The sequence below is a fragment of the Jaculus jaculus genome, chromosome 13 (genome assembly GCF_020740685.1).
Source record: "Jaculus jaculus isolate mJacJac1 chromosome 13, mJacJac1.mat.Y.cur, whole genome shotgun sequence".
Lineage (NCBI taxonomy): Eukaryota > Metazoa > Chordata > Mammalia > Rodentia > Dipodidae > Jaculus > Jaculus jaculus.
In genome coordinates, this window is record NC_059114.1 from 22,909,504 (window position 1) to 22,922,939 (window position 13,436).

General features: G+C 47.7%; 1 protein-coding gene and 1 non-coding gene across 2 annotated transcripts in view; one reads left to right on the forward strand and one right to left on the reverse strand.

The window, feature by feature from the left end:
- Positions 1 to 13,436, forward strand: part of Cux2 (cut like homeobox 2) — a 275,735-nt gene that overhangs the window by 73,802 nt on the left and 188,497 nt on the right. The window lies entirely within an intron of this gene.
- LOC123454293 lies at positions 6,868 to 6,974 on the reverse strand. Its single transcript, XR_006633278.1, has one exon. It is a non-coding gene; the product is annotated as a U6 spliceosomal RNA (small nuclear RNA).

Here is a 13,436-nt window from a genome sequence, read left to right on the forward strand (position 1 = left end):
AGCTTATAAGGAGGTAACTTTAACTGTGGAGCCATTTCTCCATCTCCTTTAGGGGTGTTTTTTTTTAAATTAAAATGTTTTATTTATTTATTTGTTTGTGAGAGAAAGGGGCAGATAGAGAGAGGAACGGGTGCACCAGGGCCTCTAGCCACTATAAACAAACTCTAGACACCACCTTGTGCATCTGGCTTATGTGGGTACTGGGGAATTGAACCTGGGTCCTTAGGCTTCACAGGCAAGTGCCTCAACCATTAAGCCATCTCTTCAGCCCTGGGGTGTTTTTAATGTTTTTTTTTTTAATTTAAAAACGTATTTATTTACTTGAGAGAGAGAATGTGCATGCCAGGGCTTCTAGCTGTTGCAAAAGAACTCCAGGTGCATGCACCACTTTGTGTATCTGGCTTTATGTGGATCCTAGGGAATCAAAACCTGGTCCTTAGGCTTTGCAGGCAAGTGCCTTAACCACTGAGAAATATCTCTAGCCCTATATTTATTTCTTTATTTAAAAGCAGGGAGAGACAGAGGGGGGAGAGAGAGAGAATGAATGGGCATGCCAAGGCCTCTAGCCACTGCAAACTTCAGATTCATGTGCCACTTTGTGCATCTGATTTTACATGGATACTGGGGAATTGAGCCAGGATTATTAGACTTTGCAGGCAAGTGCTTTAACTGCTGAGCCATCTCTCCTGCCCCTAATTAATGTTTTTAGTTTGTAGATCTGATCGGCTTTTAATCACACTTCTGGAACCTCACCCCATCACCAAAGAAAGAACATTCCACCAGGCATAGTAGGATCTCTGGTGATATTGAGATCATGACGGGCACAGAGCCATGAAAACAGGGGGCTAGCCAAGTCATGTGGGTGACTTTCCTTGTGAGGGTCATGGCAGAGAGGGCTTCCTTGTCACATGTCTCTCACCGGGCCTCCTGTTTTCAGGAGAAATGCTTGTGTGGGAATTTATTTGCTTCCTTCACCTGTCAGTCAGCTCTAGTGGAACCCAGCATAAGCGTCTCCATTTTGGTTTGGTTTAATCTGCTGGTGCCTATGGTTGGAAGCTAGTCTAAAACCATGGTCTCCCATCAGTTTTATTTAAGGGAGTAAAATCTATATTTTTATTTGTTTTAGCCATAGGACTTTGCAAAGTGATTGATAGATAGTTGTTAAGGAAATGTAGAGGACACACGCCTTTAATCCCAGCACTCAGATCTCAGTGAGTTCAAGGCCACCCTGAAACCACATAGTGAATTCCAGGTCAACCTGAGCTAGAGTGAGACACTACCTTGAAAAACAAAAACAAAAAACAAACAAAAAAGACTGGAGAGATGGCTTAGCAGTTAAGGCTCTTGCCTGCGAAGCCAAAGGACCCAGATTCAATTCCCCAGGACTCACGTAAGCCAGATGCACAAGGGGCACATGCGTCTGGGGTTCATTTGCAGTGGCTACAAGCCCTGGCGTGCCCATTTTCTCTCTGTCTGTTTCTCTTCTCTCTGGCTCTCTGCTTGTAACTAAATAAATAAAAATAAATATAATAAAAAAAAGGAAAAGAAAAGTGTAGAGGATGAGTGAAGGAATCTGTTGTGTTGAGATCAAAGACTAAAGAGTCCAGCAAAGAAAATTTTACTGCAAGGAGGCTTTGCACCCAAGCTCATGCAACGAGGGGCAGTAAGCTCTGTTGCCTTCCCAGTGTAAAGGCCAGGACACCCCCCTGTTCAGTTTCTGGTGGGGTTGCCAGTCATCCCACCTAGCTTTATCCTGGGTGGGTGACTCCAACCCTTGGCCTTCAAGTCCCCGAAGCGAGCACTGGGCCAGCACCTGCTTGTGTGGAGTTAGCTTCCATGGGAGTCAGTGTTAACTTCCCAGGATGTTTCAAAGCAGGAGGTGTGAAACTTACCTGCTATAAGCGTACCATAGTTGCGTCCAGTCATGCCCCTTATCCACAGGGACATATTCCAAGACCCCTACAATATTCAGAGCCTCAAGTAGTGTTAAGCTCTGCCTAGACTATGTTTTCCTTATAGATGCACACCTAGCAGAAAATGTCATATGTCAATCAGACCTGGTAGGTTAAGAGTACTAATGAAGTAAAACACATCATAGTCGAAGTATGACTGTTCTCTTGTCTCTTCACCTCTTTGCATTGTATCCGCCCATCCTCCGGTGTCACTATGAGGCAGTCCAGGGTCTGTGTAGCAAGCAGCATGACGTAAGGCGTTGCCATGGACTACTGGGCTACCACATAAGCGTTCCATTAACTAACATGCAGTTTTGCATTAGAGATGGCTATTGAGTGACAGAGCAGGCAAGTAGCATATACTGTGTGGATATGTGGGAAGAAGGTGTGATTTACTTCCCAGCTGGGATAGCATCACGGTGCTAGAACAATGCACAATTTAAAACCTATGAACCATTTATTTCTGGAATTTTCTATTTCATACTTTTGGGACTGCCATTGATCATAATTGAAACCACGGAAAGCTAAATCATTTTTTGTTTACACGGAGGGCCCTTTAGTCTCTGCCCTAGCTACTCATTTCTGCCCCCACACTGGTAATACGTGAAGGAAGGCACATGCCTTGAGTGCCAATAAAACTTGATAAAGTAGCGTGAGCTGGATTTGGCTCATGGGTAAACCATGGTCTAGCATGTCTCTTTACATGTCAGTCACATGTGCCCAGAGTTTGTTCTTAAAAATCTATGTACATGGGGCTGGAGGAATGGCTTAGTAGTTAAGGCGTTTGCCTGCAAAGCCTAAGAAGCCAGGTTTGATTTCCAGAACCCTCATTAGCCAGATGCACAAGGTAGTGCATGTGTCTGGAGATCGTTTGCAGTGGCTAGAGGCCCTGGTATGCCCATTCTCTCTCTCTCTCCCTCCCTTCCTCCCTCCCTCTTTCTCTCTGTCAAATAAATAATAAAATTTATAAAAAACAAAAATCTATGTATATGATCACCATGAATTACCCACTGCTGACTAGGCAGGCCTGTGAATCTCCTGCCCCCAAATCTTTCAACAGGAATAACTATTCTTGCTGACAGATAGACAGAAAGACTGACTTGAGCCTTGTTAGTCCTCTAGTCTTAAGCTCTTTGAAGTAGAGAGTCCCTGCATCCTCCCCATGGGGTACCTGAGCTGGACCTCACGTAACATATATTTGTTGGATGAACAAATTCAGAAAATAAATAACACTCCCTCTTTTGAGATCTACATCGTGGAGAATTTCAAAGATACACACAAGGTAAGCGAGGCGGTGAGCTCACTTCAGAGCCTGGCGCCGGTACTGGCTTGAAGCTGCTCCTGGGGTGTTGCCTTGCATTCTGCATAAGGACAGAGACCCCCCTTACCCTCCCCCCCCCCCGTCATCCTCCATGTCCCTATGTGCTCTGGCCAGTCAGCATGCTAGATGAATGAAAGACTTAGTGGTGCTGGGGCCTTTAGGTGTGACACAATTTCTACAGGTCCACGGCTCTTTACCTAGATGTGGAAGTGTTATAGGTTAAATCATGTCTCCTTCTGGGTCCAAGCCCAGTCAGCCAGGGTTCAGTGTCAGCGATGGACATCAGAATCCCAAGCACTTTTTTTTTTCTTCTTTTCTTTTGTTTTCTTTCTTACTTACTTACTTTCTTCCTGTCTTTCTTTCTTTTTGAGATAGATTCTCATGTAGCCTAGGCTGGCTCTCTATGTAGCTGAAGATGACCTTGAACTCACGATCCTCCTGTCTTCAGCTTGCAAGTTGGGACCAGACGTGACTTCCCATGCTTGGTCTATGTGGTGCTAGGGATCAAGCCCAGGGTTTTGTGCATGCTGGGTAAGCATTGTCCCGACAGAGCCACATCCACAGCCCCCGAGAAACTTCTTACCCCTTGGTTCCAGCTCTCACTCCTGAGTGTGGGGAAGCCTGGGAGGAACTGCAGGTGGGGGAAACAACAGCCTCGGGGTTACAACGGCCACTCTTGTCCTGCTCTGTCTGACATCATCTCCCCAGAGTCCTGGCCAGCAAGAAGGAGAATGGCCACACACACACACACACACACACACACACACACACACTTCAAGTCTGGTCTCACTTAAACCCTTTAAAATCCCTGGGTTTAGAGACGATCTCAGACTGCTCTAGATTACAGTTGGAGATAGATGCAGGAAACTTGAGTTTGCGTCTGGGGTGAGGATTAAACGCGGCCATTTTCACTCTGAATTGGTAAAGATCCACTTGTGTCTCCCGTGATGAACAAAACACAAAGCTTGGGTGGCCCCGCTATCTCAATAGCTTGAAGTCGTCTCATTTCTGGGCAGTTCCAGATCCCTTGCCTGTCTGTTGCATGCCAGCTGCTCAAGGGTCCTACACCAGGTCACATCCACTTGGGTGGTTTATTTCAGGTACTCGTCATGTTCAAATCATTACCCCAAATATCCCTCACCCTGAGTATTGTATTTTGGGAAGAATGACTCTTTCCATATTGACTCACTGTGTAGCATTAGGCTTGTTCCAGTTGCGTCCATCACCCCTCTGTCCCAACCAGGGCAGCCGTGAACTCAGTCAGGTTCTAGATCTCTTCAGCATGATCGCAGAACCTAAACCAGCAGGCACAGGGTAGAGCCAGTGGCTTTCCTCTGAATAGTCAGTGCCTTTACTTGCTGGTTGATCTGGTAAGAGGCAAGGTCATTTTTCCAATTTTTCCAATTCAAAGATGTCTACTCAAATTGAGCATGGTGGCTTCTATCTATAAACCCAGAACTTGGGAGGCTGAGGCAGGAGGATAGCTTTGAGTTTGAGACCAGCCTGGGCTACAGAGTAAGAACCTGTCTCAAACCAAACCAGGGGGTGGAGAGATGGCTTAACACTTAAGACGCTTGCCGGCAAAGCCAAAAGACCCAAGTTCGATTCCCCAGTTCCCACGTAGAGCCAGATGCACAAAGTGGTGTATGCACCTGGAGTTTGCTTTCAGTGGCTAGAAACCCTGTTGTGCCCACTCTCTCTCCCTCTATCTGCCTCTTTCTCATCTTTCCCTCTCTCTTTCTAAATAAGTAAATAAATCATATTTTTTTAAAAAAAGAAACAAAGGAAATGGTTGTACGTTGTAAGCCATGGGTGAAAGCATGGGATTTGCCTGGCAAGGTTTGAATCTGATGAGTTTTGTATGGAGTGGAATTTGGGGTGAGGGGTAAAGTCTTGTCTTTTTTTTTAAATTAATTATTTATTTATTTGAGAGCGACAGACACAGAGAGAAAGACAGGTAGAGGGAGAGAGAGAGAATGGGTGCGCCAGGGCTTCCAGCCTCTGCAAACGAACTCCAGACGCGTGCGCCCCCTTGTGTATCTGGCTAACGTGGGACCTGGGGAACTGAGCCTCGAACTGGGGTCCTTAGGCTTCACAGGCAAACGCTTAACTGCTAAGCCATCTCTCCAGCCCAAGTCTTGTCTTTTAAAAGGCTTTGATTTCCTAAGGGTCTGACCCTGGCCAGGGACTTCTTCCACCGATACCCAAAATCCAGTTACTATGCCAGGGTGCCACCCATCCCTCGAAACCAAATGATGTCCTAGGAAGTCTTGCCCCATCTCCACATCTCATGTGAGCACAGCCCTGTGGACCTGCTTCCCCCCCTGGCTGAGAGCCCTGGGTCTAAATATAGCCATTGAAAAAGAAGATTACAGGCCTGTCCACTTGGGACCGCTGAAAAGCCTTTCCCAGTAACTCTTGAAAGCCTGATGCCTTTAATCCTTAACTTTAATTAAAAAAAAGAAAGAAATTGTCTTGACTCACCCACCATTGTCCTTCCTGCCCTTCTCAGCTCCCCACCCCGGTCCAACAGGACCCATCTCATAATCTGCCCCCCAACTTTCAGGATGGAGAAATAAGTCTTTTTTCAAAAAAGACTTCTGGAGCCAGGACGGGCTAAGCTGTTGTAATTTCCTGCAAGGGTGTTTTTATAGACGAGAATCAAGGCAACACTCAGGAGTATACCCAACCCCTTCCAGAGACAGGGGAGAATTAATCAGGCCGGAAAGTTTGCAGTATGAAGAGGGCGGGTGGAGGGAAGTGTCTCATCAGCCAGTCTGCTCCAGGAGACGCAGATGAAAGGGTGCCCCTCTCCCAGAGCCTTAATATTGGCAGGCAGCGGGGTCAAGATGTTTTCTTTTGTTGTTATGGAAAGCCATACAGATAATTAATGTTGTTGAAAGATTGTTCTGTTGGCGTCTGTGAGGCTAGACCCCCCCCCCCCGACTCTGTAGTCTGGGATCTCTTCTGGGAAGGAACAAGTTGTGGTGGGAAGGGGGCTGGGGAGTTCAGCACCCAGGGAGATGCTGGCAATTTATGCCAGCAATAAATAACGTCTGGAGAGCAAACAGCCGCCACCCATGCTTGGCCTTGTGGCTGAAGGTATTTGATATGGGGACCAAAGGCACTGCTGGTGACAGTGAACTTGACGTGTGAGGTAGGGACCACCTCCCCCGCCCCATCCTGCCTCACCACTACGGAAGAGAAGTTAGTTGTAACCAAAGCTTAAGGAGGTCATGTATGTGCAAGGTCATGCTAAGCACATGGTTCCTGCTCTTGGGTAATAGACAGGAAAGGTTTGATGCCATCCTTAGATGGCAGAGGCAACCCATGGGATTGTGGAGTCCTGGCCGGGCCTGCTGAGCCCCTGGGAGCCTTCTGTGTACCTCTGGGTGACCCAGTCCCAAGGGAACAAGTGCCCCTTAGATCCCATGAATGGTTTTACAAGCCCAGTCCTTCATGTACTTTCATTTCTTTTTTTTTTTTTTTTTGCCTTTACTTAAATAAGATTTGTTTTGAAAGACAGTGAGCATAGGAGACCTTCGACTGGACAGATATAGATTCCAAACCCAAGGGTCTTCCCATGACAAAAAGAACAATATGGAACGCTTCACGAATTGGCATGTCATCCTTGCACAGGGGCCATGGTCATCTTCTCTGTGTCATTCCAGTTTTAGTATATGTGCTGCCAAAGAGAGCATTCATTTTTTTACTTTTTTTGTTGTTGTTTTGTTTTCCGAGGTAGGGTTTCACTCTAGCGCAGGCTGACCTGGTATTTACTAAGTAGTCTCAGGTGGCCTTGAACTCACAGCGATACTCCTACCTCTGCCTCCCAAGTGCTGGGACTAAAGGCATATGCCACCACATCTGGCTTCATTTCTTACTTAAAAAAAAAAAAATTACTTATTTGGAGAGAGAGAGGGAAAGGATGGGCACAGCAGGGCTTCCTGCCACTGCACTCCAGGCACATGCACCACTTTGCGCATCTGGCTTTATGTGGGTACTGGGAAACTGACCCCAGCCTGTCAATCTTTGCAAGCAAGCACCTTCACCACTGAGCTATCTGCCCAGCCCCCTCACATACTCTACACATGGTTACCTAATCATCACCAAGCAAAAGCAGGAGCCCGCAGGTCCCACTGTACAGATGAGGAAACTGAGGCTCACAAGGGGGAGTCTAGCCAATATCCGAGCCAGAGTTGGAAACCTTGCAGGCTGGCTCTGAACTTGAGACTCTTCTAATACATTGAGGTGAAATTTACACAACATGAAATGAACCATTTCTTTTTTTTTTTAAGTTTTTTAAAAAATTTATAGAGAAAGAATGGTAATGGGCGCACCAGGGTCTCCATCCAGTGCAAACGAATTCCAGGTGCATGTGCCACCTTGTGCATCTGTCCTAGGGAATTGAACCTGGGTCCTTTGGCTTTGCAGGCAATTGCCTTAACCACTAAGCCATCCCTCCAGCCCGGAATGAACCATTTCAAAGTAAGCCATTCAGTGCCATTTAGGACATCTGCGATGGTGTGTGTAGCAGTTGTTTTCTAGGTTGCTGGGACAGAAAAGCCAACCACAGCAGCTTATGGGAGGAAAGGGTTTATTTCCAATTTATCATGCTTGTGAAAGCAGGGCAGGAGCCTCAGCCAGGTGTCACATCTCCACATTAGCAGACAGTAAGTGAGCAAGGGAATAAGGCTGGACTACAGCACCCCAAGGCCTGACCTCAACCACATGCCTGGCCAGTAAGGCTCTACCTCCCAAAGGCTCCACAAACCTGCCAGAGAGCGCCACCAGCTGGGGACTGAATACGAGACTTAATCACCAGCACACAAGGCTGTGGGGGCACATGCTACGTTCACACCACCGACAGCGTGCAACCGTCACTTCCAGACAGTCCCCAGACTTGTTCCTTTCCTGCCCATTAAAATGGTCTCAAAGGCCAGACGAGTTGGCACACGCCTTTAATCCCAGCACTTGTGAATTTGAGGTCAGTTTGGGATTACATAGTGAATTCCAGGTCAGCCTGGGCTAGAGTGAGACCCTACCTCAAAAACTAACAACAAAAATGTCCTCAGGCTGGAGAGATGGCTTAGCACTTCAGGCACTTGCCTGTGAAGCCTAAGGACCAATGTTCAACTCTCCAGGTCCCATATAAGCCAGACACACAAATGATCCAGATGGCTTATGAGCACAAGGTGGCACACATATCTGGGGTTCACTTACAGTGGCTGGATGCCCTGGGGTGCCAATGCTCTTTCTCTTCTCTTCTCTTTTCTCTCTCTCTCTCTCTCTCTCTCACACACACACACACACATTAGGAAAAAAAGGCTAGTCTGTTAGGCTTGCCTCAAAAAAAAAGTCCTCGGGCCGGAGAGATGGCTTAGTGGTTAAGCGCTTGCCTGTGAAGCCTAAGGGCCCCGGTTCGAGGCTCAGTTCCCCAGGTCCCACGTTAGCCAGATGCACAAGGGGGTGCACACGTCCGGAGTTCGTTTACGGTGGCTGGAGGCCCTGGCGCGCCCATTCTCCCTCTCTCTATCTGCCACTTTCTCTCTCTGTCTGTCGCTCTCAAATAAATAAGTAATTTTTAAAAATGTCCTCAAAGGAAACCTCCCACCCATTAGTAGTTACTCCCACGTGCCATCCACCCTCCCTGACAGTCCCAGGCCCAGGTAACAGACAGTATGTATCCTGTCATCACCAGCTCATCTCCTCTAGATCTTTCCTGGCATCATGTCTGGCAGAATGCAGCAGCATGTTTTCAAGGTCGGCCAGTGTTGCAGTACATGTTGGCACCTTGTACCTTTCCATGATTGATTAAGATTCCACGACACACATGGATCATATTTTATCTTTCCATTGGCATTTGGACTGTTTCTTCCTTTGGGCTGCCGTGTTGGATATGCTGCTGGAGACATGCAGGGACAAGTATTTGCTTCGACACCTGCTTTCAATTATTTGGGGTACCCACCTCAGTGTGGAATTGCTGGCTTGTATAGTAATTCTGTACTTCACTTTGTTTTGGTTAACTATGGCATTTTTATTTTTAACTTGGATGTTCAAAGGAAGTCATCAGTTTTGTATAATTTTTACAAAAATGGTGAGGAATATCTGTAAGGCAAAAACCTTGGACTTAAAGGAAACCTAGCTGAAGTTTTGTAGTGTTTTAAAATATTTTATTTATTTATGAGAGAGTGAGAATAGGTGCATCAGGGCCTCTGGTCACTGCAAACAAACTCCAGACACATGTGCCACCATGTGCATCTGGATTATGTGGGTTCTGGGGAATTGAACTTGTGTCTTTAGGCTTCTTAGGTAAGTGCCTTAACTGCTTAGCCATCTCTCCAGTGCCAAGATTTTGTATTCATACAGGAGGGAAACAGTCTAGATTTCTCGAGAAAGCTGTTAAAAGATTTAGTCGGGGGGCGGGGAGAGGAGATGTCCCAGGCACATAGTAAGTCAGGGTGTGACGGTGCTGAGAGTGATGGTAAGAGTGATGGGACAGTGATCACTGCCAAGAGCCCTGGAAGGAATCTTGTTGTCACACAATGCAGATAAAAGAGAATGGGACAAAAAAAAAGTCATCAAGGCGCCAACCAACACTTTTAGAAGAAGCATTCATCCCAAATGTGTACGCATAGGCAGTATTGGAATGGAGGTGCAGAAAGCCGTCAGCCAGCGCTGCATCCTGCGACCGTACCCCAAAGCTCTGGCGCTCCTGGGGAGTGAAGCTGGCATCCTTTTTGTTGGGGTGACAAAGAACAATTTTTTCATGTCTTCATGAGCCACATTGGGATTCCCCACATGTATGCTTCACTTTGCTTTTTGTTTGTTTGTTTTGGTTTGGCTTTGGTTTTTTGAGGTAGGGTCTCACTCTAGCTCAGGCTGACCTGGAATTCACTATGGAGTCTCAAGGTGACCTCGAACCCACAGCGATCCTCCTACCTCTGCCTCCCGAGTGCAGGGATTAAAGGTATGCGCCACCACGCCCGGCTGCTTCACTTTTTGAGGACCAACTGTCTTAACTGTAGCTGGACCTTCAGGACCTCCCAAGTGATGTGCGGCCATGTGGAAGGAAGCTAGTGAGGATAGCTGAGTCTAGGGACATGGCTGGCTTTTTTCTTGAGTGCTCAGAAAATTTATTCATCAACTCAGCAGACTTGGGACACTGGTATTAAGGGAGATGCTACCCCAGATGTATTGGCAGTGTGTTGGTGGTCCTGCGTCACGCTTCACAGGTGAAACGGGGAAGGGACTCATGAGTCAGGAAGCACAGACTAAACTTTCCCAACTCCCCCAGGGGTCTGACAGACAGGAAAAGGAGAGGAAGTGGTGGACACGGGGGTTGGTGACCCAGAGGCGTCCCAGCCGGTGGCCCTGATTGACAGTTGTCAGACAGGAGTGCTAGCCCAGTGTGGCAAGATCTTCCTGGCTTATAAGAAGACACTGGAGGGCTGGAGAGATGGCTGAGCGGTGAAGGCGTTTGCCTGCGAAGCCTAAGGACCCAGGTTTGATTCTCCAGGTCCCACATAAACCAGATGAACAAGGTGGCATAAGCATCTGGAGTTCGTTTGCAGTGGCTAGAGGCCCTGGCACACTCATTCTCTCTCTCTCTCTAATAAATAAAATAAAAATATATCTTTTCTTTTTTAAAGACACTTTGGAAATGCATCTTACATAAAATCCCTCATGCCTAAGATGAAGCCTGATGCAAGCAGAGTACAGTGTCGGCCCTAGGTTGCTAAGCTTATCACCGGCGGTCTCCAGGGTCAGCTTTAGTCAACAGCAGACCACCTATACAATGACAGTGGTCCCGTTACATCATAATGGAGATTGAAAAGTCTTGTCACCTAGCATTTTCACTGCGCCCTTTCTGTTTAAATACACAGACTGGGCATTGTATGGTGATTGCCTACGGTGTTGGGGACCATAACATGCTGCAGTTTTGTGGCTTTAGCGTGGCAGATGTTCCATAGGGCCTCAGCGGGCAGCAGGCTGCTCTGTGTGGGGCACAGAGACATTTGCACAAAGTGGGGATCGCCTGAGAGCATTCTCTATTGTTGAGCAACAAGGTATGAATATGTGAATGTATGTGCATGTATATATGTTAGAGAGACAGGGGGAGAGAGAGCGAGAAGACTAGGAAAGGGGGAAGAGAAGAAAAAAAGGAAATTATTACAAGGACTTGCTTATGTGTTCTGAGTGGGAACACTGTGGCCTTGGTCTAAAAGCCGGCATGCTGGAGACTGGGACAAACCAGTGTTTCAACTCAAGTGCAAAGGCAGAAAAAGCCCTACCCAAAGGGGGCAGGTATCAGGAGTCCCCCTTACAGGGGGCGGCCCCTTTCTGCTCCATTCTGGGAGAACGTGCTCAGCCAGATTTGGGAGGATTCGTCTGCTCCCTCAGCCACGAGTCCTAGCCAGGCCCACCCTCACAGACACACCCATAATAACCCAATATTTGGGCTGCCCTCCCTTGACCCAGGTAAATTGACATAAGATTAACAGCCGCAGGTCCAGCCCTTGTCAGTGTAGCGTCTTGCAGTGGCTCAGTGGCAATCAATTTTAACTACTATGTCCGTACTGCTGAGCATCCAGCCCTGTAGCCATGGCCACTCGGTCTGAGTAGCAAGGGTGGCTGACTTGTCCACAGAGCGCATCACCCTGTCCAGTTGATTACGATGTCCTTCTGCTGCCAAGTTCACTCAGGTAGGCCTTCAGACGGGAAGCAAACAGTGTCCATTAGTCCTCATACCTCTTCCCCAGAGTCCCTTGTCACCAATGTGCCAATCATGCCCCTTCCATCCAAGCCACTGACCCCCAGCCCATGAATGTAGCCATGATTGCAAGCCCATTTCTCCCCCAAGCCCTCGGCAGCCACGTGTGCTGTGTGAAGTCCCCCTTGGAACAGCTTTCTTTGTCCCTTCAGGACAGTGTCCCAGACAGCTGCCCATATGAAGATGGCACTTGCTTGTCACACAAGCTCTCTCTCCCTTTGCCAGGTACATCTGTGAGAATTTCTGTGGGAGGCTACATGTGGGGCCAGGACAGGAGGTCAGTAGTGGGAGAGGCGACCATGGGCATTTGGGTCATGTCTTCATGAAACTGAATTGTGCCCTCCACGCCCTCCCTGCCCAGTCACGTTAGAGAAGTCCACTTGGTGATGGCTGCTGCTGGGCACACCCAGCGTCATGGCTTGCGCACACATCGAGAGTTTGTTTGCAGTGGCTGGAGGCCCTGGCACACCCATTCTCTCTCTCTCTCTCTCTTTCTCTCTCTCTCTCTCCCCCTCTTTGTCTGTCAAATAAATAAATAAAACTTTAAAAAAAAGATCTACTTATTTTCTAGGGAAGATGAGAGAGACAAACAGTGAGAGAATGGGCATGCCAAGGTATCTTGCCACTTGCAGACAAATTCCAGACACATTCGCCACTTTGTAATCTTGCTTTATGTGGATACTAAGGGATAGAACCTGGGCCAGCAGTCTTTGCAAGCTCCTGTAACCGCTGAGCCATCCCTCCAACCCCTTTCATCAGATGTGTTTCCCACCCTGTGACCCACGTACACGTTAGCAGTAAGCGCTGAGCAGTGGTTACTTGCTAGGTACAATCAGCTTGACATCACCCATGTCAGGACCAGGGCGATGTGTCAGCATCCCTCTGACCCACACTGACAAAGGACTGACATGCACCGGGGAAGGACAGTGCGTGTGTACTTCTGCCTTGCCTACTGAAAGCCTGTGTCTGGTGGCTTTACAGACAGGGATGGAGACAGTGGCATCTGCCAGATCTGTAGCTGCAGACCAGACACCAAGAAACATGTTCCCTTGGGCTGGAGAGATGGCTTAGCTGATAAGGTGCTTGCCTGCAAAGCCTAAGGACCCATGTTCAACTCCCTAGATCTCATTTAAGGCAGATTACACTTGCAGGAGGCCCTGGCACACCAATTCTCTTTCTTGCTCTCTCTCATTAAAAAAAAAAAAAAAGGCCAGTCTGTTGGGTTTGTCTAAAAAAAAAAGTGTGTGTTCCCCTGCTCAGCAACAAAGGCGCATCGAGTACCACATCCCTCGCTGGAGTCACGGCTGGCTAAACATTCAATATTCCACTGTGATTCTCTGAGGTCCCCAAGTCTCCCATGCAGGCCAGATGGGTGTGCTGAGTGGGACAT